Source organism: Sinohyriopsis cumingii, chromosome 5 (assembly GCF_028554795.1).
Source record: "Sinohyriopsis cumingii isolate HCF-2022 chromosome 5, ASM2855479v2, whole genome shotgun sequence".
Lineage (NCBI taxonomy): Eukaryota > Metazoa > Mollusca > Bivalvia > Unionida > Unionidae > Sinohyriopsis > Sinohyriopsis cumingii.
In genome coordinates this window covers 23,162,478-23,179,901 of record NC_142965.1, presented here as the reverse complement: position 1 = coordinate 23,179,901, position 17,424 = coordinate 23,162,478, and the positions used below count along the sequence as shown (strand labels likewise).

General features: G+C 37.5%; 1 protein-coding gene across 4 annotated transcripts in view; it reads right to left on the bottom strand.

The window, feature by feature from the left end:
* Window positions 1-17,424, bottom strand: part of LOC149798778 (tyrosine-protein kinase Fyn-like) — a 193,810-nt gene that overhangs the window by 81,178 nt on the left and 95,208 nt on the right. Inside the window, exon 1 of one of the 4 annotated variants that reach the window (XM_089957653.1) lies at window positions 8,269-8,289. The exons of the other annotated variants lie outside the window; for them this stretch is intronic. The gene's annotated coding sequence lies outside the window, so the exon portion shown is untranslated. Of the gene's footprint in view, window positions 1-8,268; window positions 8,290-17,424 lie in introns of those variants that run through there. 4 annotated transcript variants of the gene reach the window in all.

Sequence of the window (17,424 nt, the reverse complement as noted above, 5' to 3'; positions counted from 1 at the left end):
GTGGAAGATCAGCTGATCAAGCCTAGAGAATGCATTACCAGGAGTACTAGATCTGCAGAGTGAAAGACATAATGCAGAGGAAAATACCACAAATTATCCCATATGAGAAGGACAAGACCATTATTCCTTTTAAATTCTAAGTGTTGAAACCTCTGATTTTCTTCAGCAGTAACATTTTCAAATTAACTGCTGTGTGGATATAATTGTTTACAACTGGCAACACTTTCATTTAGGACTAAAAGCAAAAGCATATTAGAAGTCTTCTGGAAGAAAGCCAACGTTTATGACTTTCAGTTTTGGAGGGGTCACGAAAACAAGATTTTTAAGACTTCGTATAAAGACTGGTCAGTCCTAAATGAAAATGGTGCAAATCTGATAGCAAATATGAAATACGGCACCTTGAAAGATTTGTTTATTGCTACTCCTTCTCAATGAAAAGTAATAATTAAATAGGGTTTTCACATAAGACTTTTTATGGTGTCTAGTTGGTCATAAATGAGAATGGTGCTGATCTAATGTCCAAATGTGGGCATATTGGCAAGTAGTGCTTCCCTTTACCCTCATTTGTGCTTCAGAGATCCCCAAATTTTTAATCTGACCCCCCAGTTTTGACACCAAAGTTTGTTTTTACTGACAGTCTCACCCCCAGTTTTGACACCAAGGAGATTTTTTACTCTTAGGCTTGTACACTTAGGGGGTACACTGCACTGAGCTTCTAAAAACTGGGCACTGTACTGGGTCCACATTATTATTATCATATTGGATATTAGTAACAAAGCATCATATGAAGTCTTTTGATGAAGTGCAAAGTCAATATATGCAGCCATCTAGAAGTAGTTATATCAAGTATTTCAAGATGGCCATTATGGCAGCCATATTGGAAGTCAGACTGGGGCCATCAATTGGCACTCACCATTATAGATCACTGACATCTAACCTCTGTCTGTCTCTGTGGGTTAAAGTCTCAGGCCCATCCAATGTGGACAAGTGAGAAAACTTACCATTAGCTTCTTCCCAGGGTTACTCTTCTTAGACTTTTATATTAGCCACCATGTTATCATGTACTGAAAAATGGCATTAACGCATACCAACCAACCAACCGTGTTCATATGTGGCCAGCCAGACATCATAAGACATCTTTCAGCGAGAACCCCATGCTAACATGGACATTCATTCAGATACGCTATATATGGTGACCAATATATCTGGTGGAGGAAGACTCCGGGAAGGACCACCGATCCGCAAGAAGATACTGATCTGTTACAAAATTACTGATCTTATAACACCTGCAAAATGTTCTGCCAACAATGAAGTAAGATAAAATGGGTCACAATAATTAGCAAACAAAGGTAAAAGCGGATGCAAATACATCCTTTGTCAAAATGCTTATAACGGCTTATTGTGATACGCCATTAAATGCTTCACCTTCCTTTAAAGAGATCATGATAAATTATCATTTTACATGCAATGGATTATCCGATATCATTTCAATTTACTGGTTTTTCAATGATACCTTTATGAAATGTTTTATCCATCCAACTGAGGTTACATGTTAAAGAACATGAAACATTCCCATCAATCGCTCAGGCACCTTTGTACAAATTGTTTATTTTTTTTATTGCAACTTTAGTATCTGTTTTCCTATATAATTAAATTGTTAATTGTATATAAAAAGTACTAGTTTTATTCTTATATGACAATAATAGATAACTAAAGCCTTATTTAAAATGTAAAAGAAATACTGAAGCCATACAAGAAAATCTGATAATTAATATGCATAACTATGCAAAATCAGAAAGATTTTTTTTATTCTGTCCTTTTCTATCATAACGTCTTCTTATGGTCTGTCAGATGGTTAGTTCTTCCTCATAGATCGGCAGCAACATACTGCAATTTTTACCTGATTTTCATCATCAAAAATACTAATTTCATGAATATACTGGTGTGTCCAGTTCAAGCCTTTCTTTAATGAACGATCTGAAAGAATCTTGCAATCAGGTAAGAATGTTTAACACATTAACCCCTGATGACGAGTTAATGTGGCAGGAGGTAGTAGCCTACTGCCGAGCTCTTTAGCATCAAGGTCATGCATGACACTAAAGTGGGTGGTATTATAGAAAGGTAGACAGATGTAGCTCTACAACGATACCAAATAATCTGGAAGTTCTAGTTGCACTACAAAATACAGAGAGAAAAATCTCATTTTTTTACCCTTCTGCTCATGCGTGAGCATAATAGCCAATGAAAAATGAGGTTTCTAAAACAACTAGGCATTACGTTATTGGAAAATCACCTGGAAGTTATGTCTTAGGATGTATTCAGAAATAGCTTTCAAAATGGGTTTCCTACTCGAAATTCAGGTAAAAATGACAAAAATGTCCAGGGGTTTATGTGTTAATGGGTGCAATTTGAAGACGTCACCAAATTTGAATATTCCTTGCATATTTAATCACTTGTGAATCGACATTGCACATAAATTACAGGGGTTTATGTGTTAATGAGTGCAATTTGAAGACGTCACCAAATTTGAATATTCCTTGCATATTTAATCACTTGTGAATCGACACTGCACATAAATTACCAATTTAGCCATTCCTTGATGATTTGTAAAAAAATTCAAAAATCCTTGTTAATATGGCAGGAGGTAGTACCCTACTGCCGAGATCTGTAAGATCTAGGTCATGCATGACACATTAAAGTGGGTGGTATTATAGAAAGGTAGACAGATGTAGCTCTACAGTGATAACAAATAATCTGGAAGTTCTAGTTGCACTACAAAATACAGAAGGAAAAAACCTCATTTTTTGGACCCAATTTTTTTCCAACCAAAATTCGCCCATGGTCAGAATCTGAATTTGTGTTTGGATTTTAGACTTTTTGGTCTCAGATCTAAGGCAGACCGGTATGAACTACAAACAGACAGATGAACCTTTGCAAAAAGTAGGATAAGATGGGCATTTGGAATAAAGAATAGTCTCAATACAAATACAATGGGTCCGTTAAGCAAACATTTTTTTAAAAAAATCCAACTTTTACCTTTCACAACTAGGCATTAGGTTATTGGGAAATCACCTGGAAGTTGATGTCTTAGGATGTATTCAGAAATAGCTTTCAAAACGTGTTTCCTACTCGAATTTCAGGTGAAAACGACAACAAAAACTCCAGGGGTTAATGTGTTAAGAATTATTGTCGAAAATATCTTCCAATGAATCTGTTGCTGATACTACTGTATCGACCATTTTCACAATAGCTGGTGAGCCGCAGTGACTAAGTATGTGGAGCTTATCATTCAATATCGGAACTATCCATTTGTCTGTAAAAGTTAATGACAGCAATGCTCTGACAAGCAATTCTTGAAAGGAAAACTGACAGCTATCTTCAAACTGTTATTTTATGGAAAATGGGATACTAGACCCTTCATCCATAACAAATTTGATGTGTAAATGAAGCAATTAAAATTTGGGGCATTTGTCTCAAAGGATTGGTTGAAGAGCATATTGTTAGTCATACATTTTATTAATTAGTTATTCAAGTCTACAAATAATACAACATACAAATTTAATTCTACCCTTCTTAGGTACCTAAACTTTGAAGAACATACATCTAAATATATAGCTCCATGTACCTATTAAAGGACAAACAAAATATTATAATTTCTGGATTAATAGTAAATTAGAGCCAGAAAAATCAGACATAGAAACATAATTTTTTTTTAATGTTTACAAAGGAACCTCATTACATGTTGCTTAATTTGATTTAATGTTCACACAGGAACCTCATTACATGTTGCATAATTTGATTTAATGTTCACACAGGAACCTCATTACATGTTGCATAATTTGATTTAATGTTCACACAGGAACCTCGTTACATGTTGCATAAATTTTATTTAATGTTCATACAGGAACCTCATTACATGTTGCATAATTTGATTTAATGTTCACACAGGAACCTCATTACATGTTGCATAAATTTTATTTAATGTTTACAAAGGAACCTCAATACATGTTACATAATTTGATTTAATGTTCGCACAGGAATTACATGTTGCATAATTTGATTTAATGTTCACACAGGAACCTCATTACATGTTGCATAATTTGATTTAATGTTCACACAGGAACCTCATTACATGCTGCATAATCTGATTTAATCTTCACACAGGAACCTCATTACATGTTACATAATTTGATTTAATGTTCACACAGAAACCTCATTACATGTTACATAATCTGATTTAATGTTCAAACAGGAACCTCATTACATGTTGCATCATTTTAGAGCTTGTTTGGTTGTTTTCTTCATGGTTTAAGTATATTTTTCAGCACAAGATAGGATATGCATGGCTGCCAGAATATCTGGTGGAGAAATAACCTCATGAAAAACCCCGGAAGAAATCATCGACCCATGGAAACCTAGTGGTAAGCTTTCTCGCATACCCACATTGGCCAAACCCATGACTTGAACCAACATGGACAGAGGTGAAATGGTAATGATCAGTAAAGGAGAATGACTTAGACCACTTCGCCACCCAGGGCCACCTTTTGAGCTTAAATATATAATGGTCTAACCTTACTGATCTGAATCCATGTTAGTGATTAGTCTTCACAAAATTCAAACCTTGATGTCTTACCTTTTCAATGATTTACGCCATGAATGTGTGTGTGATTTGGATTTTTAACGTAGCTTTAACAATTTTTCAGTCATACTGCTATGATGTCTACAGTGTGGCAGTTTACAGTGATGTCCAGCACTGGGACATCATGCCGCAGACATGTAGCACTATGTCCCACCCAGTCACATTATCCTTACACCAGGCCGACCAGTCCTAACACTAACCTCTTAATTCTGAGCGCCAAGCGAGGCAGCTGTTAGTACCATTTTTGTAAGTCTTTGGTTTTACACCATGAAACCAGTCTTGATAAATTTACCTAGTGCAATACTTTTCATCTTCTAAGGCACCTACAATGCACATTTTCTTTTTTCTTTTGACTGAAAAAAATAACCCATTTAATACTTTCTTCCTCATTATTCACATCAGGAATATTCATCAATTTTAAATGCTTTTCTATTCTCTCTCTTAAGAAAGCTATGACATGCACAAAGAACAAGATGAAGATCCTAATGACGTGTCCATTTTTTCTTCCATTATGAATTCAATAAATCAGAGGTTCAACTATATGTTACAACATGAGGTGCAAAAACTAACCCCAACCTCTGCCCTATGAAACTTCCCAAGTGCAATTTTACTGTCATACAAGAAACTGCTGTTTCTTTTTCAGTAGTGAACCTGTCAATTTATACTGTCAACCATGCAGTGTTACTTTTTAAATGATTTATACCTTCCCTGTTGGAGTGACAACCCATTATTTTCACACATCCAACTCCAGACATGAAGTTCCTGTGTGCATACTTGTATAATATTTCATGAGTAAGTGACTGCTTTCAACTCTGACTCCTAGAACCAAAAAAACTTTCACCCTTGACCCCTAGAACCAAATTAAATTGACACAGCTATGAAACAGAATTTGTTATAATAAGCAGTGCTGCACTTAGGATGCCAAAAGCAGCAAACACTGTGTCCCCTATCCTCCAAATTCCTGTAGGGGGCCAAAATTTTAAAGGGATGTTTGAAAATGTCAATTGTACTTAATGCACTAGTAGTGCTAAAAAATGAGATAATCTTACTTGCTTTGACATTTTTGCCACCATGTCATCTGTACTTACTACAATTTTTTTTTCTTACTTACTTTACATTATAGAAATAAACACTTCACCAAGTACCAAGTAACTGAATAGCGGCACGACAGAATATTCTGTTCTCATGAAGTGGTTATTCATCATGTACCGCAACATATTGTAATAATTTCCATTTTTCAATTTTCTTTTCAAATTAATAATTCACTGATTAATTGACAATTTGTGTACCTGCATGAATTTAGACCTTTTTGTTACTTATTCAACCTTTAAAATAAATTTAATATCATCACTGTAAATGTTTATTTACCTTCAAAAAAAAATGTTAGACTAGTAGCCTTAATAAACTTCACACTGCAACTCAGCAGAATGTTTTGATTTAATTAACATGTACATTGCCATCCAACAGTATTATTCATATTAAGGGACTTTGGCCTTTGCCAGCACAACACATATGTGGATGGACAAGGACTAAAGAAATGTAGTAATATTTTAAGATTTTTTTCCAGGTAAAAAAAGGGACTCAAAGGGGATGCACACAAGTCAAGATTTGGGGTACACTGGACAAAAACTCCAGGGAAAACACAATCCCATGGCCTGACAATCTTCACAGGGAAGAAAACATGAAATGCAGAGAACATTTCATTTATCTCTATTTAAAGAGAGTTCTCATTGATTAATTGTAACTATGGGATTCATACATATTACTCAGAAATTACACCAAATAAATCAACAGCATATGCAAAAATTGGGCATCATTTTTGCAAGCCCTACTTTTGTTGTCCACACAACCAATCATAGCCTGTACATGTATTTAACAACAGGCATATATACATAATGTCCTAAACTTGCTGAAGACTACATGTACATGAAACTTGGGACAATCATGTCATGAGACCTTAGTTGGAAACTATGGCTTCTGTAGCTTAGTGGTGAAGGTGTAGGATTTGCAACTGAGTGTAGATCTGATTCAGGATGGATTGCCTCCCCTAATGTGACCTTGGACAGGGCATTTCAATCTACTATCCTTGGCATCCTATATCCTTCAAAACTAATGTGCCATAAGATGCCAAATGAAATCATGGCTGTAGATTATGCCAATTTTGAGGAAATTGAATTTGAATGTATGCCCCTTGGTTGGGGTTAGACGTGATTCTACACAATTCTAAATAACGCCAGAGAATAGGGCACATCATTCAAAACATCTGAATGGCTCTCTTATACGCAGAGGGCCTTTCCCTAACCCCAAGTTTATAGCCCCTGCGTCATAACATAGAAACCATTAATATCACCACATGAGAACTATATATACCATTACAGGGTTTTATAAAAGACAAAATTTATACATCCAACTGAAACTGGCATTGGGGAACTTTTCTACCACCAGGGACTAAGTCCATGGGTCATAAAATGTAGACTTATGTGGTCCTGCTCTTGTAAGACAAACTCTTTATGCTCTGCAAAAATGGCATTTAAAAGGGATGATCTATCTTGCAGTGAACAAAATGGTAAAAATGTAATGATGTTGGGCAAGGTGGTTTCTTTTAAGAAAGGTCTCTCAAGATGGGACCCATTGTACCAATTTCCACCACATTTAAGTATTTGTGGTAACTGGGCATGAAAATACAAAATTATAAATGCAACTTACACTGTCCACTGGGTCCATCACTACCAAGCAAGGGGCTTAGCTGTTGGGTAACATCCCCACACTATAATGATATACATACTTCAATGGCATGAAAAGACAAAGGCAAATCAACTGATATAATACACTACCATTAGGGGCAAAAAACCAAGGGGCTCATCATTCAAAATGAACTTCAAACTGGGAAGCGCGGGATACATGTTTTACAAACACAGGCGTCAAGTTTACTTTGGATTTTCTGATTTAGAAATTGCCCAGCCCCCCCCCCCCTTTTCCTCTCAAAAAGTGGGGTGGGGGTGGTGTCAAGTAACAAATAAACCTGGGTAAATGTTCAGTTCTATAACAGACCCAGAATGTCATTATCACCACCCACTTTAATCTATCCATTTTGAGTGTGAATGTGATTTAAAACCTGTTCCTTGATACTTTCTAGGAGACCATCAGTACAAATTAGTCATCATTATTCAGACATGACTGAAAAGCACAATTGTTTCAAACCAGACATGATACCATTTCTTTAAATGGTTAATTAGCACACTGCCTTAATTAACAAATAAATTATGGTTTTTAGCTTCAAAATATTAGCAATTAAACTCGCATTCAACTTATATGCAAGTTACCAGATTTAGACATAATTTAAACTCTGGACACTCATTTCAAGAATTTGAACAGAGAGAAAAAAAGGATCAGCAATAATAATAATATACAAGTTTGCGGTGGGGGGGGGGGGGGTAAGCCAATGCTGGTGCCCAAAAGTCTAATTCAGTTTTAATTATTTTATATAAATTAGTCACATGCATACAAAACCCATGTCACCTGTTTCTTCCTACCTGACCTAAAATCCCCAAGACTAGCATGTGGAAAATTTTAGATGAATAACAGTATAATAATAAAATTAAAAAGAAAACAGAACATGCAATTACTACCTTTACAGAAGTTCCCAGCAACACAGGTGAATAAGGAGTGTACAAGCCGACAAAGGTAATTTCCTGTTTATGAAAGCCAGCCAAGACAAAATAGGCCTGGACCGACCAGCTACTCAGCCAAATATTCCTGTACCAATGCTTAACACCTGCCAGTTGAAAATGCTTCTTCATTGAAACTTTCTGTCAGGTGCTGGACATTTGGCCAGAAAATAGGTAACCATAATCTTAATCAGCACAAAAGAGATGCAGCTTGCTGCCCAATGTAAAGACCCAACTGCAATACACTGGCTGGTTGCTAAAGCAACAATCCCTAACCCACATCAAACAAGAACAGTATTTCTAGTGATCTTACAACAGGTGAGCCCTATACCCATGGCAGGTATTAAATCTTACACTGAAGTCATTGCCTGGGAGGACTTGCATATTTTTAGATAGTTTATTAACTCTGCAGCACATTTCTTTTTTACACTGAGCATGTGATTTTTCAAAAGCCACTTGCCCCTGGCCGGTGTAGTTTTTTTTTCTTCCCCTTCACTGTTGCACTACCTGAACAAGACTACCATAAATGTTCTCACCCTGTATTTAATGGTCCAACTGGTAATACTAAATTCAATCTGCAGAAACTATTATTTTCTTACCAGACTTACCATGACCCCAGACTTGTTAACCATATAATCCACTAGTTCCCTATTAAGCCCAAAATAAATACCTGCAAGTCACTCCCAAAGTTTGGCCCATCTGTGATGAAGTTGTATTGATCTTGTGCAAAAATAAAACATCTTTCTTTTTTTCCTTCTATTACAGTTACCTTGACCTTTGGCTTTAAAACAACAAGGTTCTTCCTTGTGCACATATAAGCTATCAAAAAAGTTTAGTAACTGTAAATGATGGAGAACACGAGTTAAAGTGCAGAAATCATTTTCCCTCAGTTACATATATATATATATATATATATATATATATATATATACACTTTTGGCACATCTCTGTAGATTACATATGACCTATAAATAGGTGTTTATAAGTTTTAAAAATTAATCATAATAACAAACCTGTGTACAAGTTTGGGGTGATTTCCCACTGGATGATTCAGTCAGGTGGGTTTAGCGAGGTACAAAGGAAACATCACAACACAGATGAGTAGGAAAATACTGCGATGTTGAGGACAAGAAGAAAAAGTGACAAAAAGTCAAGCTATTTATGGTCTTGAAATAAAGTAAGGTAAGGACACAGATGATTCTGTTCTATTAATCTGGGCAACTGCCATCCACAATTTTCAATGGCAGCATGCTCCAGTATTTTTATTTTGAAATACTCAAATTAAAATTAAGTAAATCTAGCTTACCAAAACATTTATCTCATTCCACAGACATCCATTATATGGTACTGCATCAAAATCATAATTTTACCATTTTCCTTATCAAAAGTCATTTTGATCATAAAGAAACTTTAGACTCTTTTATGTGCATGCAATGATAATAAATCAGAATCAAAGCTGGACTTTAATATCTGGACAAAACTACCTCAATCACAATAAGGAAATTTAACAAAAATAGGATTGAGTTTGGAAAGTTGCAACTTTTATCAGATTTTTGTTGCATATTGTCTTATCAGATGATTAAAATGATCATGAAATACTATGAAAAGTTTCTAAAATTACAATCACTTTTCTAATTTCACTTCATCACAGTTGTTGTATAACATACTACTGCAACCCTGAAAATGGTTAAATTCACATATCCGCCACAGCGAAGTCCTTAAACCACTGGAACAGGCCTTAAAATTAAAATGAGCTTTCTAATCTTGTGCAATCAGAAGAAAATTTACTTAGCTTTAAAATAATACAAAATATGACTTAGCTGAATGGAAGATGAAGACATTCATAAAATAAAGCAACAGAAAAATACTCCAACGATATAATCCCCAATCAAAATTTCCAACCTCAGTGGAAATTTCTTCTGTTACATATTGCGAACTATTAGACATCAACTTGACACAATTTCAAAGGCATCTATAACCAGCCTTTGAGCCTATCTCTATGGATTTCTTACATGCAATACTGAAGAAGAGCTACCAAAGAGCAAACTTGATTCAATTCTGAAATCACTGCTGCTTAAGTGTTATTAATACATCTCTATAACCTGGGGAATTCCCTTCATTTTTAATAACTGCCATTGTAGAACCTCTGTTGAAGAAATAAAAGTTTGACTCTAACAATTTTAGAAAAGTACCACACTGATTATAACCTCCCATTCATTTAAAAATTCTTAGAAAATGTTTTCCCAACAGGTATTTCATCTGAATTTAAACACTTATTTTTGCAATTTGAAACTGCACTTCTGAAAGTAGTAACAACCTTCTCTATGTTTAGGATAGTGGAAAGATTTCAGTAATCACCTTCCTTGACTTGTCTGCAGCTATGAAATATTACTTCACCATCTACAGGATGTATTGGCATTTGTGATATAGCCTTACAATGGGTCCAGTCATATTTATCTGACAGGACTCAAACTGTAGTCATAAATGGAAAACATTCCAGACCAGAGGATATATATGTCGTTGTTCCACAGGGTTCTGTTCTTGGGCCCATTCTCTTTATTCTATACACTCAGCTTGTTTCCAGTGTCTTAAATTGTCATCCAGTTATCACCAACTGAATGCTGCTGACACCCAAATATACAAATCTAGCTACCATCAAAGGCACAGAGAGGTAAATTTCCATTGTGAAGTCATGCATGACATGTAGCAAGATGCATATGAATGATGATAAAACTGAGACCATTCTGATCACCACACAAAGACAGCAGCAACATCCTGGTTAACAACAGTTGCATGTTATGCTGAATTTAACAAAGCTGAATAAATCTGTTAAAATGGTGCATCAGGCCTATTCCATATGGCCAAACCCACAAAATGTCGGGGGGGGGGGGGGGGGGGGATGAACCAATAAACAAGGGAAGCAGCATAGCTTAAGAGCTATTACAATGTAAAAGCACATATAGCTCATTTGGATGGTGCTTATTCATCCTTATCATTCTGAACCTTAACTTCACAAAAGCAAACATTGGTCATTATGTATCACACTGCCTGCAGACATCTAAGCTGAATGTGTTTCAAGATAATGAGAGATAATAGATCTTCCCAAGGCAATACAGATTTGACACAGATGAATCAAAATATACTAATTCCAGCCCTTGAGCAACTCAGATGTGTATCTAAAGGTACACATGATAAAGACGTATAAAGGAAAAATGACCACAACACTGGTTTATTACAATACAAATTTGTCATTTCAACTGCATATCATTTCAACTGCATATCATATAGGACAGTCTCAGCATTAAGTTTGGCTTGGTTTTGTTATATCTGGAGTTTCAAATCCATTTCATCACACTAATATATAGTGCAGTGGTTCCTTATATGTGGGCTATGGACCTCCGAGAGCCATGTGGTTATTCCAGGGGTCCGCAAATAGTTTGTTCAATTCAAGGAGCCTAAAAACACAACTATTAGCATGTTAGTGTGAAAAACTTTTTGACATCAAGAAGGGGGTCCTGTTATGTATATTTAATTTGATTATTTATTTGTTAGTTTCTAATAAAAATTAAATTCTATTACATGCTATTGTAATGTAACTTTGTTTACTGATTTGATATTGTCTAGAATAGAGTTCAGTTCAAACTGATTTTTTTTGTTGTTGACATAAACAACTAATAATAGAGACACTGTATTTAATGCTGCCCTTAATTCCTGACCTTTGTTCAAAACCAGTATTTTTTTTTTTTAAATTCTTTCTCAGAGTAAGAAGAGCAAAGGTCATACTTGGACAACGTGATAATTTTCATGTAACAAACGTCCATTTCTTATGGAAGGTTGAACTCTTGATTGACCCCCATCCGGGAATCTGATTTGTGTCTTTAGTTAGCTTTATATCTAATGATTTGTATCGAAGAAGATGTCAGTGGGCTTTAAACTTTTGACATGTTAAGTTGTGTTGTTGTGACCAGTTTGAGCTGAGATTTTATTTTCTTCAATTGGATTTCAAGGGGGTATTTTCCCTGGAAATACTAAAGCTCTAAATTAATTCTTGGACAAGGACAGTTATCAAAATTTATACAGAATTAAACAACTGGAATAATATTTTCTGTGATTCAACAAGAAACTGTTGACACGTCTACACTTTGAAGGTTACAACAGACATCATCATCTTCCATTTTGGATTTCATCTTCTAATTTTAGATTCTTGGATTATTTTTGGATTTAATTAAAAATACTTAAGTTATTTTTCTCATTTTTTCACTTTTTATTCTAGGGAAATAAATTATTTGTTACATTTTACAAAGCTTGTTGTCTTCACTCTTTTCTGTTACTTTTTTAAAGAGCCTAGACTCATAACAGTCCTCATACTCAAAAAGGTTGGGCACCACTGGTATTGCGTATATTACATCCTAAGTGTTTTCCAATAACTGTTTTGTTTGGAAAGAAAGCAACTTCAAAAAATACATTTAGCACCAAGAAGTAGGAGAAGCATATCAGGCAATCGTAAAGTGGGAATATTCTGTCCACACCACAAGTGTAAACATACACCTCTCTGTCGATAACTCAATGCCAATGGTGTCCTTAGGTGGCATACAGCATCACAAGTGGCAGCAAAAGAGAGCACGAGGAAAAATTTTTGATTCTAATTGAAAGGTGTGGGTGGGATTGGTAGAAAATGGTGCTGGCAAATTTTGCTGAGACATGAGCATAATTATCACCTTTGTAATATGTAGTTCGTCCATCAGATCGATGAGGACCACTTTAGTCATCCAATGTTTTATCAGGAACAAATGGTCTGTGGGTGCATAGGTGGCTGATGAGTGCCCTGAATGTTCTGTAGCATTGTGGACATGGGATGGTAGTAACTCTGATTGTGGGGTTACTGGCTCGGGATTTCCTGGCCTGCCTCTGTTGTTCTGCCATGGCTGTCATTTACCTCACAAACTGCAGCACCTTTAGTGATGGAAGAGCGCCACACAACTCTGTCCTGGGCAGTCTTCTCCCACGCATCATAGCTAATGCCAAAGTTCTTCAATGACATCTTCAGAGTGTCCTTGTATCATTTTCTCTAGACCCTTTGTTGCATTTTCCTTGTTCAAGCTCGCAATAAGAGGTTTTTTGGAAGCCGATGGCCTGGCATGCGAGCTACATGGCCTGCCCATCACAACTGTGATTGTATCAAGATGGTGCAGATACTGGGAAGGCTTGCTTGGGCAAGGACCTCAGTATCCAGGATCCTGTCTTGCCACTTAATGTTCAGGAGTCTTCTGAGGCAGGTAGTGTGGAAGTGGTTCAACTTCTTTGCATGGTGCTGGTACACTGTCCGGTTTCACAGGCGTGTAATAACACAAGCAGTACTATCGCTCTGTACACCTTCAACTTTGTCTGAAGATTAATGCCTCTTCTGTTCCAGACCTATGTGTGTAGTCTGCCAAATGCTGTGCAGGCCTTTGCAATACTGGCATTAACTTCATCATCTATTACAACATTCTGGGACAGAGTACTGCCAAGATAGGTGAACCTATTCACTGTGCTCAGTTTGTAGCCGTTGACTGTGATTTTTGGCTCAGCATACAGTTTTACTGGGGCTGGCAGATACATTATTTCAGTCTTCTTTGTGTTGATCGTAAGGTCGACATTTGTGCATCAGAGAACTTGTCAACGTTTGCATGTCAGCTTCAGAGCCAGCATCAGCAAATACAAAGTATCTGATGGTGTCTGTTGTGACCTTAGTTGGAGCCTCCTGACGTTCAACAGTTTGCCATCAATTCGGTATCTGATGCTGATTCCCACATCACCATCTCTGAAGGCATCAGTGAGCATGGCTGAGAACATAAAACTGAAAAGTGTTGGCGTCATTACACAGCCCTGCTTCACTCCGTTTGAGACAGGAAAGCGATCTGATGTCTTGCCATTGCTACGGACTCTAGCTTCCATACCATCATGGAATTGCTGCACCATAGTGATAAATTTCCCTGGGCATCCATACTTGGCCATGATTTTTCCACAGGCCCTCTCTGCTAACAGTGTTCAAGCCTTGGTCAGATCGACATAGGTTAAGAAAAGGCCAGTATTCTGCTCTTGGCTTTTCTCTTGCAACTGCCTAGCAGCGAACACCATGTCAATGGTTCCACGCTCCTTTCAGAATCCAAACTGCCCTTCTGGTAGGTCAAGATGTGATGTGAAACGGTTGAGGAGAATCCTGGCGAGTATCTTGCCTGCGATGGAGAGCAAAGAGATACCTCAGTAGTTGTCACAAGCCTGAAGATTTCCTTTGCAATTATACAGGTGTATAATAGTAGCATCCTTGAATTCTTGTTGGATCGTCTCTTTTTGCTACATGAGATGAAACAACTGATGGAGCTTTTCAGTCAGAGCTGCACCGCCTTCCTTGTATATCTCTGCTGGGTCTGAGCCAGAAGCCTTGCCACTAGAGAGCAGACATATTGCTTTCTGGGTCTCTAACATGGTTGGTGGGTCATCCAGTGATTCACTGACTGGCACTTGTGGCAGCCGATCAATGGCTTCATCACTGATGGATATTGGGCAGTTCAGAACACAACTGATGTGCTCAGCCCACCTTTCAAGGATCTTCTCTTTGTCTGTGAACAATGTGTTCCCATCCACACTGAGGAGAGTGGATGATCCTGATGATGATAGGCCATAGACTTCATTCAGCACATCATAAAACCTCTTCATATGCTTGACAGCATGGCTTTGGATCTCATCAGCTTTGTTACTCAGCCAGGAGTCCTGAATCTGCTGGAGTTTCTGCTGAACAGTCCTGCGAATGTTACTGAAGACATCTTTCTTTGAAGTGGACTTCGGATCATTTAGGTATGCTTTGTGGAGGCGATGTTTTTCATCCACCAGCTGCCTGATGTTTTCGCAATTCTAATCAAAACAGTCCTTAAGCTTTCTGTGGGACGGCCCTAAGATCTCTGTTGCGGTGTTGTAGATCAGCTCTCTAAAGGGTAGCCCATGCTGCCTCCACATTCTGGTTGTCCAGAGTAGTGGACTGAAAATGGTTTTCTAGAGTGCTGACAAAGGTGGATTTGGAGTTCGAGTTCTTCAGCTTGGTGATGTTCAGCCATTTTGGAATCCTCTTGCCTTGCAGGCATCTTTTAGGTTGGATATGGATGTTTAGCTTGGAAACTACAAGGCAGTGGTCAGTCCAACATTCTGCACCACACATGGACTTGGGTCACCTGTACATCCTGCCTATCCCTCTTCCATAGCTGCCAACCCTCATGAGCTTGGCGTGAACTGCACAACTTTTTCAGCGATTCACGGAATCATGCCGCATGCCAAAAAATTTCCCTATTTTCAATTATTTTAAATCTTTAATAAAATAACTGATTTCCTGTTAATTGTTAGTCGGAAGTTACCAAAACGGTCCAGTACTGGTGGTCGCCATATTAGTAGAACTATAGCTGATTGGTATACTTGGCCCGGTAGCAAGCATTTTAATCTACATGTATGAGAGTAGTTTTACAAATGCTTTTGAGAGAAACTGGGGCCAACCCGGCATTTTGCTCCGTGCATGCACCACCAACACTGATTTGAATTACCATTCTGCATCGCACCTAAAAAATGTCTTCACCACCAATGAAAAAGAAATGTTTTGCACAAAAAGTGAAGTTTAGTTTGGAATATATCAAAAATTGGCCATGCATTCAGCCATTCAACACCGATATACATCCTGCTTTTTGCACAGTGTGCCACAAAATTTAGCATTGGGCATGGTGGCAGAAACGATGTGAGGAAGCACATTGGTAGCAAAAAGCACATAGAGGTTTGGAAAATTAAGAACTCACAGCAGAATTCAGCTCTGGACTATTTTAAGACATCGACAGAAGACCTGCAAGCTACCAGCGCTGAAGCAGTGTTTGTTCAGTTTTCTTGTTGAACACAATCTACCTTTATGAGCTGGAGACCATGCTAAACATAAATATTCCCAGATTAGAACATCGCTTCACAAATTCACGTTGAAATTCACCAAACTGTATCCTTATTTTCACTAATTTCGAGCCTGGAGGGTTGGCAGCTATGCTCTTCCTATCACCTAGTCAATGAGATGCCAGTGCTTAGATCAGGGATGCATACATGCTGTCCTGTTGTGGGTAGGGAGGCGGAAGACTGTGTTGGCAATGAGCAGTTCATGCCCTGCGCAGGTCTGAAGCAATAGAAGACCATTGCTGTTGCAGTGACCAACACCATACTTTCCAATACACCCTTCCCAGGAGATGTCAGAGCTGACTTGCATTGAGGTCACCAAGGATGATGAGCTTGTCAGATCTGGGAACAGAGGTTATGATAAAGTGCAGTTCTTCATAAAATTTGTCCTTTGTTTCATCTGGATTGGCAATGTTTGGAGCATAGGCACTGATGATCGTGACATGCTTTCATGGTCATAAGCCTGTCATTTACACCCTTTGGAAGTCCAGCTAGCTTGTTAAAAAAACATGTCTTCACTGCAAAGCCTACTCCAGCCTCACTTCGCTCCTCACTTCCTCTTCCACACCAAAAGAAGGTGTAGCCAGCGCCCCTTTCACAAAATTGGCCCACTCCTGCAAGGTGTTTTCACTCAAGCCTTCAATTTCAATGTTATATCTGGCAAGTTCCCTGCCAATCAGGGCAGTTCTCCTCTGAGGTCTGTCAGCATCACTTATGTCCAAAGGTGTGCACATGTTTCATGTATTATGGGTAAGAGGAACAATTTTCATCTTTCTCTTTGTAGTGTTTCCAATGCTGATGTAGGGTCCCCTCCAGCCGTGGTTAGCTGGCTAGGATGGAGCAGGCAATTTTTAGGGCACAGTTGTAATATACAAATATGTTTATATTGGATTTTAACAATTTCAGATGTCACACTGTAAGAAGTCAAATAAAGTCAATAAATTATGGCAAACTTTTAAAATCAATCATGTGGTCATGCTGTACTCAAAGCTTTCACGGTTCGAAAAAGCCAGAGTTGCCGCCTCCTCAGTATCAAATTTGTATCAATCGTAAAAAAAAAGACAAATAAACTAAAGTTACATATCTAGAATTACATTAATAAACTGCCTACAAGACATCAATCTGGTTGCACAAGCCAATTTCTCCAGACAGCTGTTTTAA